This window comes from Coenobita brevimanus, unplaced genomic scaffold, assembly GCF_032717465.1.
Source record: "Coenobita brevimanus isolate Jiangsu-jjx unplaced genomic scaffold, ASM3271746v2 jjx.HiC_scaffold_2125, whole genome shotgun sequence".
Lineage (NCBI taxonomy): Eukaryota > Metazoa > Arthropoda > Malacostraca > Decapoda > Coenobitidae > Coenobita > Coenobita brevimanus.
In genome coordinates, this window is record NW_027643024.1 from 32501 (window position 1) to 46812 (window position 14312).

At 42.2% G+C, this 14312-nt stretch overlaps 1 long non-coding RNA gene across 1 annotated transcript in view; it reads left to right on the forward strand.

The window, feature by feature from the left end:
* LOC145389794 (uncharacterized) overlaps nucleotides 1-14312 on the forward strand; it is a gene marked incomplete at its 5' end in the record, with an annotated part of 54752 nt that overhangs the window by 3504 nt on the left and 36936 nt on the right. The gene's annotated exons all lie outside the window — the stretch shown is intronic.

Sequence of the window (14312 nt, forward strand, 5' to 3'; positions counted from 1 at the left end):
ACCACGCACCTTGCCCCTGACCTACGCGGCTGACGTCACAAGAGGATTGGAGAGGCCTTCTTAATTTTAGAAGGCCTTGGTGGGGTGGGGGAGGAGGGAATGGAGGGTAAGGGGGAGGAAATGACACAAAGGAAAGGAGGGGGCGATGGTGATGGGAGAGGGATGGAACAAAGATAATGGGAGGGAGGCAAGGGGAAGAGATGGAGGAAGAAAGAGGTGAAGGGATGCAAGAAAGGGAAAGAGGAAGTTGACGGGAGAGAAAGGACGAGGGAAGAAAGAGATGCGAAAGAGGAATGGAATGGGGAGAGGAAGGCAGAGGAAGAGAGATGAGGAACGGGTATGAGGAGGAGGAGAGGGATGAGAAAGCATAAAGTTATACGAGAATAGAGGGAAGAGAGGAACAGGGAAAGGGGAAGGGGTGAGGGGAGGGGGAGGGGACGAGCGGGAGAATTTGAGGGAAAGAGGTAAAAAGACAACAGAGGAAAACAGGATCGGATACTAAAGGGGAATTACAACTAAAAGGAGGGTGAAGGAGGGGGAAAGGGGAGGGGAGATGCTGGGAAGTGGAGGAAGCGGGTCAGATATAAACAGAAAGAGCTGGAGAGGAGAGGGGAAAGCGAGGAAGACGTTAAAGAAGGAGAGGAGGAAGGAAGGATACAGAGAAGGAAGGGGAAGAGAGAGAGAGAAAAGCGGATCCAGACTAGAGGAATAGGGAAGAGGAAACAGAAAATAAAGTATAAAAGATGGGGAAAGAAAGAGATATGTAATTAAATATCAACCACTATTACATAGACAAATATGTTACAGGTCATCTGGCATACTGTGCAAAGTGAAAAAAGTAACTGAGAGGTGTGTAGCAGACGACACAAAAATCGGCAACACTGTATTAACTGAAGAAGACAGAATTAGCCTCCAAAATGACCTTAATAAAATTATCAGCTGGTCAGAAAAATGGCAAATGCCCTTCAATGTAAGTAAATGTCAGGTACTGCAATGTGGGAAGAAAAACAAAAGGTATGATTACGAAATGAAGGGCCAAATCATTAGCAAGTCCTCACTAGTTAAGGATCTAGGCGTACTAATTTCAGACGATCTGAAAAGTTCAAATCAATGTATCTCTGCCGCCAATAAAGCCAACAGGGCCCTAGGCTTCATCAAAAGACATTTTACATATAAAAGCAAAGATATTGTAATCCCCCTATACAAAAGCATAGTCAGGCCACACTTAGAGTTTGCAGTGCAGTTTTGGGCGCCTCACCTAATTAAAGATATAGAAATACTGGAAGCGGTCCAGCGTAGGACTACCAAGTTAATCCCGTCCCTGAGGAATAAAACATACCTCGAGAGACTCAAGGAATTAAATCTATTCTCTCTTAGAAAACGGAGACTCAGGGGACAACTGATTGAATGTTTTAAGATGCTAAAAGGCTTTAGTAATACTGATTCAAGCAAGCTATTCACAGTAATTGCCGAGACTGTAACTCGAGGAAATGGTATGAAGTTGCAAGCAAGGAGGGCTAATCTTGATACAGCCAAAAACTTCTTCACTTACTCTGTTGTAAGCGAATGGAATAAACTCCCTGGGAATGTGATTGAGAGTAGTACCATAAATATATTTAAAAAGAGACTGGACATGTATCTCGACGCAGTTGGTATCGTTTAATTAGGATGGAGCAATTATTGCATATTCGCGACTGCATTCATCTGTCTATTAGACACAGACAATATTTTAGAATATATATAATTGACAAACTTTCTATTCATCTTTTGATATAAAAAAAAAAAAAAAAAATTGCATGCATAGAGTAAGTATGTGGCTATATGCCCAAATTTTCCTTTTCCATATTATTCTACTTTCTGCCGATCCTATAAAAATTCCTTCGGGTTTTTCATTCCTGCAAGGTATTACTTCCGCTCTTGTTTCCTGTACGGCAAATGCCGGAGGGTCTGGAGGGTGGGGGAGAGAGCCTTCTGCTGTGCTATCCTTTTCTTCTGCTCCTATGCACTATATTAGGATTAAGGCCGGACCACCTCGTAGGGACCGTAAGGTCTGTGTGGTCTGTGTATCTATGTAACTCTATGTAACTCTTTCCTCTCTCTCTCTCTCTCTCTCTCTCTCTCTCTCTCTAATCCATCATCAGCCTGACTCACAGGATATCCAGCCACAAAGACAGACAGAAAACTTTTTACAGAAGCAAATGAAAAAAATATATATATCATCCATTAGCTTAAAAAAAAAGGACGGGAAAAAAACTCTCTACACACACAGGAATCGTTAAAACAAATTAAATCAAAGAAAAACAAGACAAGGCAAAACAAGCCAACAAGTCAAGCGTTATGTTGGGTTAATTCAATCTTACGGATAGAGTGAGGTTAACTGACATTCCCTGTGATGCTGAGTGAGTTATCTTTAATTTTGCTGTGTGTGTGTGTGTGTGTGTGTGTGTGTGTGTGTGTGTGTGTGTGTGTGTGTGTGTGTGTGTGCGTGTGTGTGTGTGTAGTCTTTAGTAACCGCGTAATGAGGGAGCCACACAGGATAAAAGGCTAATTACTTGAATCTGTTCCCACCAGGTTGAAAATTTTGGGTTTATTGTCCCTTTTCCACTACAAACATGGGATTTTGACCCCCATCATGGCTGGCTAAATATGAAGGGGGGAAAAAGTGTGTGTGTGTGTGTGTGTGTGTGTGTGTGTGTAATTCACCGGGTCGGTCAGGATCACTTGATGGTCGTGATCGTCAGCTTTTACCCTCCCGGAAGGGAGCTGAGAGCTCATATAGTCCGATCTAAGGGGAAGGCTGTGATCTTCACACACGCACACACCCGTCCCCTTGCTCAAGGGGGACCGTAACCACCCACTTCGTCAGTGAAACATTTCGCAACCTGAGCGAGACGCGAACTCCCGTCCACCAGTTGGCAAGCGAGAGCGTTACCACTGCACCAGCGAGCGGTGTGTGTGTGTGGGGGGGGGGAAAGAGAGAGAGAGAGAGAGAGAGAGAGAGAGAGAGACCCCATGAAACAGAAAGTAATAGAGACAGAGAGCGATAATGTGAGTTAATCCGTGTGTGTAATCAAGGCGGCGGGTAATGATGGGGTCAATGAATATCTATGTGTGGGGCTTAGGCAGGAACCTGATCATAGGCCATTACTCTTCCGTCTAAGTTAGTTGGATCTTACCACGATAATTTTACATTTTCCCTCGCATTTGCTGAAGTCTTCCCTTCCTCTCCCGCCACTATCAGTCCTGTATCTCACTGTCTTTTTTTGCCTCTATTTGTCACTCCTATATCTCATTTCCCTGTTCATTTCTCTTTACGATTCCTTTCTCACCTTACACCTCTCTCTCTCTCTCTCCATCATTTCCGGGCACTTGCGTACCTTTCACATTTCATTCTCCTATTATTCATTTCCCCGTACACTTGCTCCCTCAGTCCAAACAATTCATCTCACTTCCCCTCTCCTCTCATCTCTCATTTTTCATTCCTGTTTCTACATTTATCCACAAGACAACTCCTTGCATCCAATGACGTCTTTTTCTTTTTTCTTTCTTTCTGTTTCTTGCTGTTTCCAGACGTTACTTTCCCTCTTTCTCCCTCTCTTCCTCCTCTTCTTTCACCCCCTCTCTCCCCCACCCCTCACCCCCACTTCACGTCATGCAGCATCACTACTACATCTTACCAATACAATTTTACCACCGGGACCAAGTGACATTTATGCACAATCTCAAGTTACGTTGTGGTTCTTTTGTTTACGTGTATCTCATTTTTGTTTAATTATTCTTGGATAAGAGAGAGAGAGAGAGAGAGAGAGTCTTACCCACCCTTCTTTCCTTCCTTCCTCTTCTTCTTTTCATCTTTCCTTCCTTCCTCAACCATCCACACACCCCCAACGCCACAAACACCCTCACCTACTTCCTGCCATGCCCCCTTAGCCACCCCTGCCTTGTAATTACCACCTGTATTAAGACACATCAACGTTTAACCAAGCACCAAGTTGACGTCGCGTGTTGAGGTATCGTATATATTCGTTAATCCCCGCCTTCTTTCCTGCAGAGTGGGGGCGAGGTTATGATGGATTAATTACACTACATGCTTCAGCGGTGAGCCGGAGGGGGCGGGGAAGGAGTGTGAGAGGGGGAGTGAGAAGGAGAGTGAGAGGGGAAAGAAAGAGTAAGGAGAGTGAGAGGGGAGTGAAAGGAGAGAAGGGGAGAGGGGGGTGTTAAATGAGTTGAAGAAGGGGGAGTTAAGGGCAACGAGGGTAAGGGGAATGAGGAGAGGGGTAGAGGGTTGGGGATAGGGGAGAAAGGACTCGGACAGAGGGAAAAAGTTGGGGCAGGGGATACAGGTACAAAGGAGTACTAAGGAAAGCAAACGCAGTAGACCTGTCGGCCCTTTTGTGGCTGTTTGGTATAGGGAAGGTTATTAACAAAAACTATTCTATAAGTTAAAACAAGGATAGAAAAGTAGGAAGGCAGTGGTTAAGGGGTGAGAGGAAGAGGGGTGGGGGTTAATGGAAGAGAGAGGGAGGCTTTGGGGGTAAGGAAGGAGAGAGAGAGAGAAGTGAGTGTTCAGGGGAAAGAAGAGGGTACTTGGGGGGGTAGAGATAGGGAAGAGAGGGGTGTGGGGCATGAGGTGAACGAGGAGAGGCTAGAGATGGGGGACAGACCGGTGGGAGTTAAATGGAGAATTTGAATTTGAATTTGATACATTTACTGAGATACACAATACTGTACATATAAAAATAATAGTTGTACAATATCTCAAAAGGAAGATGATACTTAGGTAGTCATCTTCCCGAGCCTATTAATGTATTATATTAGATTACAATATACTGTACGTGTGATTGGTCAATAATTTTAAAGTGGACTAATTAGTAATCTTATATACAGTAATACATGTATTAAACTGTACAGTGAGTATAAAGAGTGCTGTTGTATGTAGTTACATGGAATTTGTTTGAGCATACTGATATATACCATATGTATATACATATTCACGTACACAAGATCGGTGAATGGAATAGGAAACAGAGGTCACAAACAGTAATACATTTGTACACACATAAAACTTATACATAGTGATCTACATATACATCCAGGAAAAACGCATTGTAAATACAAGTGTGAGGCTACAGAGTGTGGGTGCGGGAGAGGGAGGCTGCGGCGACCGGAGTCCCCAGATTATGGGGGAAGGGTTGGGATTAGCAGGTCACCACCAAACCTTACCCCCTCCCCTGGGTCCCCAACCACCAACCGCCACCACACCGCTCCCACGCTGTGCCCTTGGTGTATAGCATACTGTACATATTAGTTTAAAATGTACATTGTTTAATTTATGTTATTTCAATAAAATCAAAACTCATTCGATTCAGGTCAAGGTTACAGTATATTCCTTAAATTCTTGCACTTAGTTAGCAACTCTGATAATTTGTTGTTTATCATCCATACAATTTGCTCAGAAACAGAACATAATTGGTGGTTCCTAAATTGTGCCAGTGAGGGGCAGTGGAGCACATAGTGTTGTAGTGTGTGAGCATCGGGCTGGGCACACAGTTTACACTGGAGAGGGGAGTAGAGGTAGGGTGAAGGGGAGAAGGGGTGAGGGGAGAGGAGGTGGGAGGTATCAGGAGAGGGGAATAAAGAGAGAAGGGGAGGGGTAGAAGGGTAGGGGGCAGGTGAGGGGTGGGGGTGTTAGTTTCTTAGCCATTCGCCAACCTTCCGGTATTAAAGGTAAGTGCACTTAAATTCTCGCTTCCTTGACACTTACTACCAATTTCCCTCCACTTTTTATTAAGGGGGATTTTTTGTGAGAGAGACGATGCGTATTTTTTCAGCTGCTTGGTAAAATTAATACAATATACGTACGCATAGACAGCTCGTGCATACGTAAATTTATGCACAGATTTGTACATAGGGGAGCTGGACTGATATTTTCACGAATGCAAAACCACACACATACATACATACAAAGCTGAACAAATAAGAGACTAACTGCACGAAAATGACAACTTTCTTTACTTTGATTACCACCAGATAATTATTTTTGTTCAATGATTTTACTACAACAATGCAGGAGTTGAGACAGGCAATACTTAACAACTCTAATTCCAACAGCCTAACCAGACTGCCTAGGGAACAACTACTACTACTACTACTACTCTAATTCCAGATTAAAGTAATTTAAGACCATCGGAAGATAGCAAGAATAAATAGCAACCGCGCTGAAGGGGGTTGCGTCGCTGTAGTTATGGCTGTACTTTTGTTTATCTTCACATATCCTACTAAAAAAAAAAAGAAAAACCATGGATTTCACTTTCCAAAATGGACTGCGGAAAATAAGCTGTTGGTGTCCAGTGCTCAGAGCCACAAATATAATCGTTTGAGGGAAATCGGATTAGATTCGCCCAAAAACCAAACGAAAAAATGAAAAAGAATTGGTACAGGATAAAAAACACCACAGATACTACAGACTAAAATATATATATGCAACTGGAATTGCGATTCTCTCTCTCTCTCTCTCTCACTCTCTCTCTCTCTCTCTCTCTCTCTCTCTCTCTCTCTCTCTCTCTCTCTCTCTCTCTCTCTCTCTATATATATATATATATATATATATATATATATATATATATTTCACTTTCACCCACACACAAACACACCTTGCCTCCCTCCCCCTCCCACACATGCCATCTCTGCCCCCTCCCCATGCCCCTTTCTGCCAGCCCACTACCCTGGCGGCCACACGTTGATCCAGCTCATTAGGGGAGGGTCAGGACTGTGGCAATGGGGTGGGCATTGGACCCATTTAAAAGCTAATAGCCTAGGCCGCTCACTGCCCCACCCCTCATACGCTTACCTATCACATCATATCGCCTTGTGTGTGTGTGTGTGTGTGTGTGTGTGTGTGTGTCTGAAAATAAATGGGTGTATTGTTGGGGTGTGTACAGATAAATACAAACGCAAGCGCACGAGCGCGCACGCACACAAATTATTGAGAGAGAGAGAGAGAGAGAGAGAGAGAGAGAGAGAGAGAGAGAGAGAGAGAGAGAGAATGAAAATAACATTAAAAGAAAAAAAAATCCACTCCACATTTTCATACGTTAAAATGGCCATTACCCCTAATCCACAAACGCAACCTCCACTTCACCCAAATCCACTCCACCCTCATAAAATACAGCAATATCAAAAATTCCCCTCCACTCTGACTCACCCCAAAAAAGGAAAAAATAGTGAGGGTAAAGCGAGGAATATCATCACCGAAGATCAACGTTGAATTCTAAGAGTTTTTCCAATTTAGGTGAAAGGGTCTGGAAACGTCATGAGGGTTTAGAATTTCCCGCAATTTTTAAAACGATTTTTTTTTTTTTTTTTTAGGTATTTATACGAGCTTATATGTGAAGGTACTATATTGGCCTGCTGAGGGAGGTGAATGACTCTAGGGGAACGGAGTGGGAGGGGAAAAGTAGATGGAAAGGGTGTTAGGGGAAGAGAAGGGGAAGGCAGTGGAAGGGGAAGGGATTGGGAGAATCAGAGAAGGGGAAGAGAGTGGGATGGGAAGAGAAGGGGAAGGGAGTAGGAGGAGAGGATCCCGTGAGGGAGTGAGACGAAAGAATAGAGGGGGGATGGGAAGGGGTGACAGTTTGAGGAAAGGAGAGTGGGAGGAAGAGGGAATGAATGTCTCACACACACACACACGCGCACACACACACACACACACACACACACACACACACACACACACACACACACACACACACACACAAATCGTCCACATTAATACTTCGCCAATATGGTGGAGGATTATTTCTGGTTATCACTCTCCCTATGAGTAGAAGGCCCGGTGATGCAGTGATCGTCATATGGACCGATACAATATACCCAGCCCCTTAGGTGGCATAAAAAATCCTAAGCAGAATAAAAACGAGTGCAGACAGCAAGATTATACAATTACCCATTAAGACACAACATTAAGTCACTCCAAAATCACTTCCTCATTTCCAAATCCACCAACAAATGTCACCACCAAACCTACATTAATCATATCCTTTATTACTACACCACTTAATGAGGCAGTCAGTAAATAATATGGCCTTAATATTGGTGATCAAGGGAGGCTGCCACTCGAACACAAACAGGATATTGATGAAGGACAAGAGTTAAATTTAATGGTGAAGTGTGCAGTGACTAAGAGCTGTGAGTCGAGTGGGATGTTGATCTTCACTACGGTGATGTGTGTTACCAACAGACAATTTTTTACAGTTAACTGGAGGGGGTTTATATATATTGTACTCCACTACCACCCCCCCTCCCTCACTACTAGATGGGCCTCCAAACCTGAAGATAATTTTTTAATAGCAAATATAGGTATGAAGAGACGAAGCTATGCCGCCCCCCCCTCTCTCTCTCTCATAGATCTGGCACGGGCTTAATATCAGCGTCATAAACTGCAGGAAGTGAGAGGAATTAATCCACTCTGCCGCTTCCAGCATTTGGCATTTATCGTGGCCATCCAAGGCCACCGAGAGAGAAGGCCTGATAGATGTTCTGCTACGTCAGCACTACGTCACGACCTTAGGTCCTTCCAAGTTCCAATGCCGTATTGGCAACTCGACCACGTGTCTAATTGGCAACTCTATCTATCTATCTATCTATTGCCAGACGCCTCAATCCCGTTTGGGGTGGCCACAAACAAATCGCCTCCAAGTCACCCTGTCCCCCGCCATTTCACTGCCCTGCTCCCAACTCACACCCCCCTCTCTCATATACCTCTCCACCCCATACCTCCATCTCATCCTCGGCCTCCCCCTCCCTCTTCCCCCCTCCACCTCACTCACATACACTCTCTTCGTCAGTCTTTCACCCTCCATCCTCTCCACATGGCCAAACCACCTCAGTGTGCTCCTCATAACGCTCCCCATCACATCCACATCAACACCACAACGCTCCTTCTCGTCAGTGTGATTTATTGGAGCGTGACGGTAGCACACCACACCCGTGTATCTTTATTCATTAGAATTATTCATGGTTTCTTTGACTCCCAGGCTTGTTAACTGCTATCTGCAATAATGCCAAGCAAGTGTTGTGTGCCATTCTGCAAAGGAAACTATGAAAATGGCCCCTCGGTGTGTATTTTCTCGTTTCCTAAAGACAAGGAACTTATAGACGAGTGGACAAGGGCAATAAAACGGGATAATTTGTCACCTCATCAGTAGAGCAGGGTAAGTAAATGTATTATTTTTATAGTCCCATGATTTCATTCTAAGATTATTAACCTTTAGATAATATGTTGATTGCCAGATATTGACGAAAGGGTTAAAAACTTGGTGATCCGAAGTGAACATGCGGTGGGTTAGTGAGGTGACCTTGGTAGCCTTAATGGCGGAGGTCGCGGGGTCACAGTAGCCTATAGCGCATTTTAGACGACTCAAAGAAATTAGATAATATATGCACCGATATACAAGTAGTTGAGGAATGTTCCAGGTGTTCCTTGTTATAACATGGACATTGATACATATCACAATCGTATTATTATCAGTTTACTGCATTAGTAAACAAGGAACTAAAATAGCCTAATTTTCCATTTTCTTTACGCACTCTCCGTTTGATACAAAGCTTCATTTTTCATTTATTTATCTGAGTAATGTAGTATTTGTTATAGCATGCAGGATGTTGCCTCTGCTATTTGTAATACCAGCATAATGCATTATAACGAACGTTAGCGACAGTAATTATGTCAACTAAAAAAAAAAACGATAGTTCCCCCATTTTAATTTCCCATTTTCTCTAATGCGCGTTCTCCTAAAAACGATATATATATATTTTTTATTTGATGAACGTGTCAGATGTTTCTTGTTATAGCATACCTATAATAGTCGTATGACCAGACTGATGTAGTATTAAAGTTAGCAACAGAATTTTTTAGAACTATAAATTGTTCAATATTCCCTAATGTTAGGGATGTTATATAATTACACTCATTATTATTTTTTACTCAAACGTATACATGCATGAAAAAATAAATATATAAATTACAGCAGCCACCTTTGTACAGGTGTGTGAACTACACTTTCGGCCAGAGCAGATAGAGAGGGAAACATTATACTTTGATGAGAAAACAGGGAGGAGACTTACAGTAAAATTAGGCAGGCCAAGACTTAGGAACGGGGCAGTTCCTTCAAAGTTGCCTAACTGTCCCTCCTATCTTTCAACAACTACTTCCTTGAGAGAATCTCCAGATACAAGGAGATGCAGAAAGGAAGAAGGTGCAATTCAGACTGCAATTGCAGAAAGTGTTGCAGATGATTCGCTGTATAAGCAACAAAGAAAGTTTGCAACGATGGATGAACTGCTAGAAGCTCGATTTTCTGGATACATTCTGGAGTGTAGTCAGTAATCGGGAATCAGTCTTGATATGCCATATTGCACGCATGAAATTGATAAACATTGTGCAGTGAGGGTATTTGTAGGTGAAATTGAGATGCAGAATTTAGGTGACTATCGTATTCCGTCACATATCAGTGATACTAATTCTCTCGAAGAGCTGTTGGCAAACCTAAAAAAATGTAACAGTGAGGAACCTGCTTCTAGTCCTGGAAGAATGATTTTTATATTGCAACTGGTCATTTCAATGTTATCACTTTTACGAGATGAGACATCTAAGCACATAAATACCGTGAAAGTAATATGTGAACAGCTACACTTAATGACATTAAAAAAACTGGAATATTCGCCAGAGTTCATGGTATTTTCATCCTTACTATATAACTGCTCCCCACAAGGTTACAGATTGTTGAGGAACACTGGTTACTTACTCTTGCCAAGCTACACTACTGCTAGGAAACTCACCCTATCACAACATTTGAGCCCGGCAGCTGAACAGCAGAATAGTAACTTTTTGGTGTATATTAAGAATAAATTTAAATTTCTATCACAAAGTGACGTAACTGTAACACTAATGATTGATGAGATTCATATTAAGCAATATTTTGATTATAAAGGTGGCAATGTTGTTGGGTCAGCTTTCAACAGTACTGAGGCAGCTAGCAGTACATTTGTGTTTATGATAAGCAGCTTGTGCTCAAAATTTAAGGATGTTGTTCACATATTGCCTGCTAAAACTAGGCAAGCAGAAGACCTGTTCAATTTCATAAAGCGGATCATCACTGGCTTAGAGGAGATAGGCTTCAGAGTCATATGTGCAGTGACAGACAACAGCTCCATCAATAGCAAGGCCATGTCATATTTTCACTCGCCACCACGATGTTCCACTGTTTATCGCCATCCAGCACAGACTTCCAGGCCATTGTTTTTTATGTTTGATTCAGTACATATATTCAAATGCATTAGAAATAATTGGATCAATCAGAAAAATCATGACAAGTACATGCAATTTCCACACTTTTCCATTGATGAGATATGTGATAGAGTAACCAGAATTTGTAAAGCTCCTTTTACTACTCTAAAACAACTTCACTCTCTAGAAGCAGATTCCCTCCTCAAGCATGCCTATAAGCTTACGCTAAAGTCTTTATCACCCTCAAATCTCGAAAAACAAAATGTCAGCTTAGTGTTGCAGATTTTCAACGAATATATTGTACAAGCATTAATGACTCTAGGGAAAACACATAATTTACCATGCTTTGAAGATGTTGCTAATTACATACAGATAATCTATACTTGGTGGACAGTAATGAACGTAAAATCTCCATATAAAGGTTGTCGTCTTAAAAACAAATATGCTGCTCCAATGACAAGTGATGACAATGATGAAAGATATTTTTTCCTGCACAATTTCCTAAGCTGGTTAAATCTTTGGGATGGCATGACAGAAGTGACCGGAAAACTGACGAATGAAACATTTACTGCTCTGAGACATACGACCACACCCATATTACAAATAACCGATTATTGCATAGGTGAACTAAACATGAAATATATACTACCAGGAAAATTTCAAACTGATCATTTGGAGGCAAGATTTGGAAAATATCGGCAGCTTGCACGAGGCAATTATAACATATCCATTAGACAAGTGTTTGAGTGTGAAAAAAACCTGAGGATGATATCTGTACTGAAGTTACCTCTTTATAACCAAAGTGTTTACTTTAAAGTATTTGAAGAAGCAAACTGGGAGAAAATGGAAAATAATGATATGGTAAACATGCATAGGTTCGATGTTGATGTGCCTCCAGAGGATATAGAAACTCCATAGATCTCCTTCAAGTAATAACATACCTTGCAGGATTCTGTTGCTTTGCTGTGTACAAAAAAGTGAAATGTGAATTATGTAAAGACTTACTTACCACTGATGACGAAATGGAATGCCTACCAGACAACCATAATTTCATAAGGGGCATAAGTAGAGGGGCTCTATTGTATCCAGATGATGCTTTGTAAATATTATCATGTATAATTATATAATCATTAACAAACTTACACAACAGCCAGAGTTCACAAAATCCGTAAATCAAAGAAATATAGGCACAGAGATAACACTTAATGTATTGATGGATGAAGATGCCTTCCTTCCTATGAACAACTGTAATGAAGGTCATAACATAGAAAAAATTCAAAGAATGCTACTGTGGGCTTCCACAAATGCGTTGCTAAATAATTTCTGTGCAAAATTAAATGATCTCATAAATCAAAATAAAAAGACAGGGAGAAAAAGGAAGCTACAGACACTGACGTAAGGTAAATTAGGTTAGGGTAGGTAACAAAAACCAGACAGCCTGTAAATATTATCCCAGGTGGCTCAATTATCATCATACTCCTGTTAACTTATAGTCAGAATTTCATCATTGCTCATAAACAATGATGTACTGCATTTTATCGCCTGGGACAGCACTGTAGCGTGGTGATGGAAGAAAGTGTGAGTGTAATGTTTTAAGTGCAATATAATGAGAAAGTGGACGTCGGTGGAGTGATGCGGTTGATAGTAATGTGAATGGTAACATGTAATGGTTTTGTTTCTGTGAGAAGTGAAGTGGGCAGTTTAATAATACATGTAAACCAATTGTTGATGGTGATGATATGTGTAAATAAAGGACTCATTTAACTGCTGAATTATGATATTCCTACTTAAGCAAGAGATTTTATTTAATGATGTATGTCTAATTTAAATTCATAGCCAAATGTCTACACAAGTTGTATGTGGCGAGCAAATACTTTTAGGAAGTACATAGACGATACAAGTAAAGGTTCAGCGGGCTGAGAGCGCGGTGTGGAGAGGAGAGTCGGACCAAGGCCTTCTAACATCCCCAATATACCACCAATATAATATCGCAGTATACCACCAATATAACATCACAATATACCACCAATAAAACATCACAATATATCACCAATAAAACAGCCCCAATATACCACCAGTATAACAGCCCCAATATACCACCAGTATAACAGCCCCAATATACCACCAGTATAACAGCCCCAATATACCACCAATATAACAGCCCCAATATACCACCAGTATAACAGCCCCAATATACCACCAATATAACAGCCCCAATATACCACCAGTATAACAGCCCCAATATACCACCAATATAACAGCCCCAATATACCACCAGTATAACAGCCCCAATATACCACCAGTATAACAGCCCCAATATACCACCAGTATAACAGCCCCAATATACCTACTTTTCACAGGCCCATCAACCAGCAGTATTTTCCCCTGCCTACCTTCTTACAAAATTCCCACGTAAAGACTCCCACCCTTCTTTCTTCATCCTGCACTTTTCCTCTCCTCCTTTCCTTCCTGCCCTCCATCCCTCCTCTTGTACTTCGCCTCTCTCTCCACCAGTAGTCACTCCACGTAATGACAATCCATCTCATCTGCATATTTTTATTTTCTCACCCAGGTTTTTATTTTGCCATGTCAACTAATTTCCTCTATCTCTGTATCACCTGTCTTTGTCCCCCTCCTCTCCCCCTCTCCCTTCCCCTATACTCATCTCCCTCTCTCCACCTCTCTTCCCTCTTCCTTCTTCATCCTTTCTCAACTTTTCTAACTTCCCCCACTCCCTCTCTTCCCTATTCCTTCTCTCCCTCCTATCGCTCCCTCAGCTTCCTCCTCCCTTTCCCTTCTCGACCCCTTCCCCCACACCCCTTTCCCTTTTTTGCTCCCCCACAGCCTCCCCTCTCTCTTTCCTCTCTCATCCTCATCCTGCTTCTCCTTCCTTCCTCGTCATTCCCCCACCTCACATTCTTTTTAATCCCTCAGTCTTCCTCGTCTCCTTGCCGTATCCTCCCCCTACCCTTACACCCCCTCGCATCACCATCACAACCTCCCACACCCCTCTCCCCTCCCCACA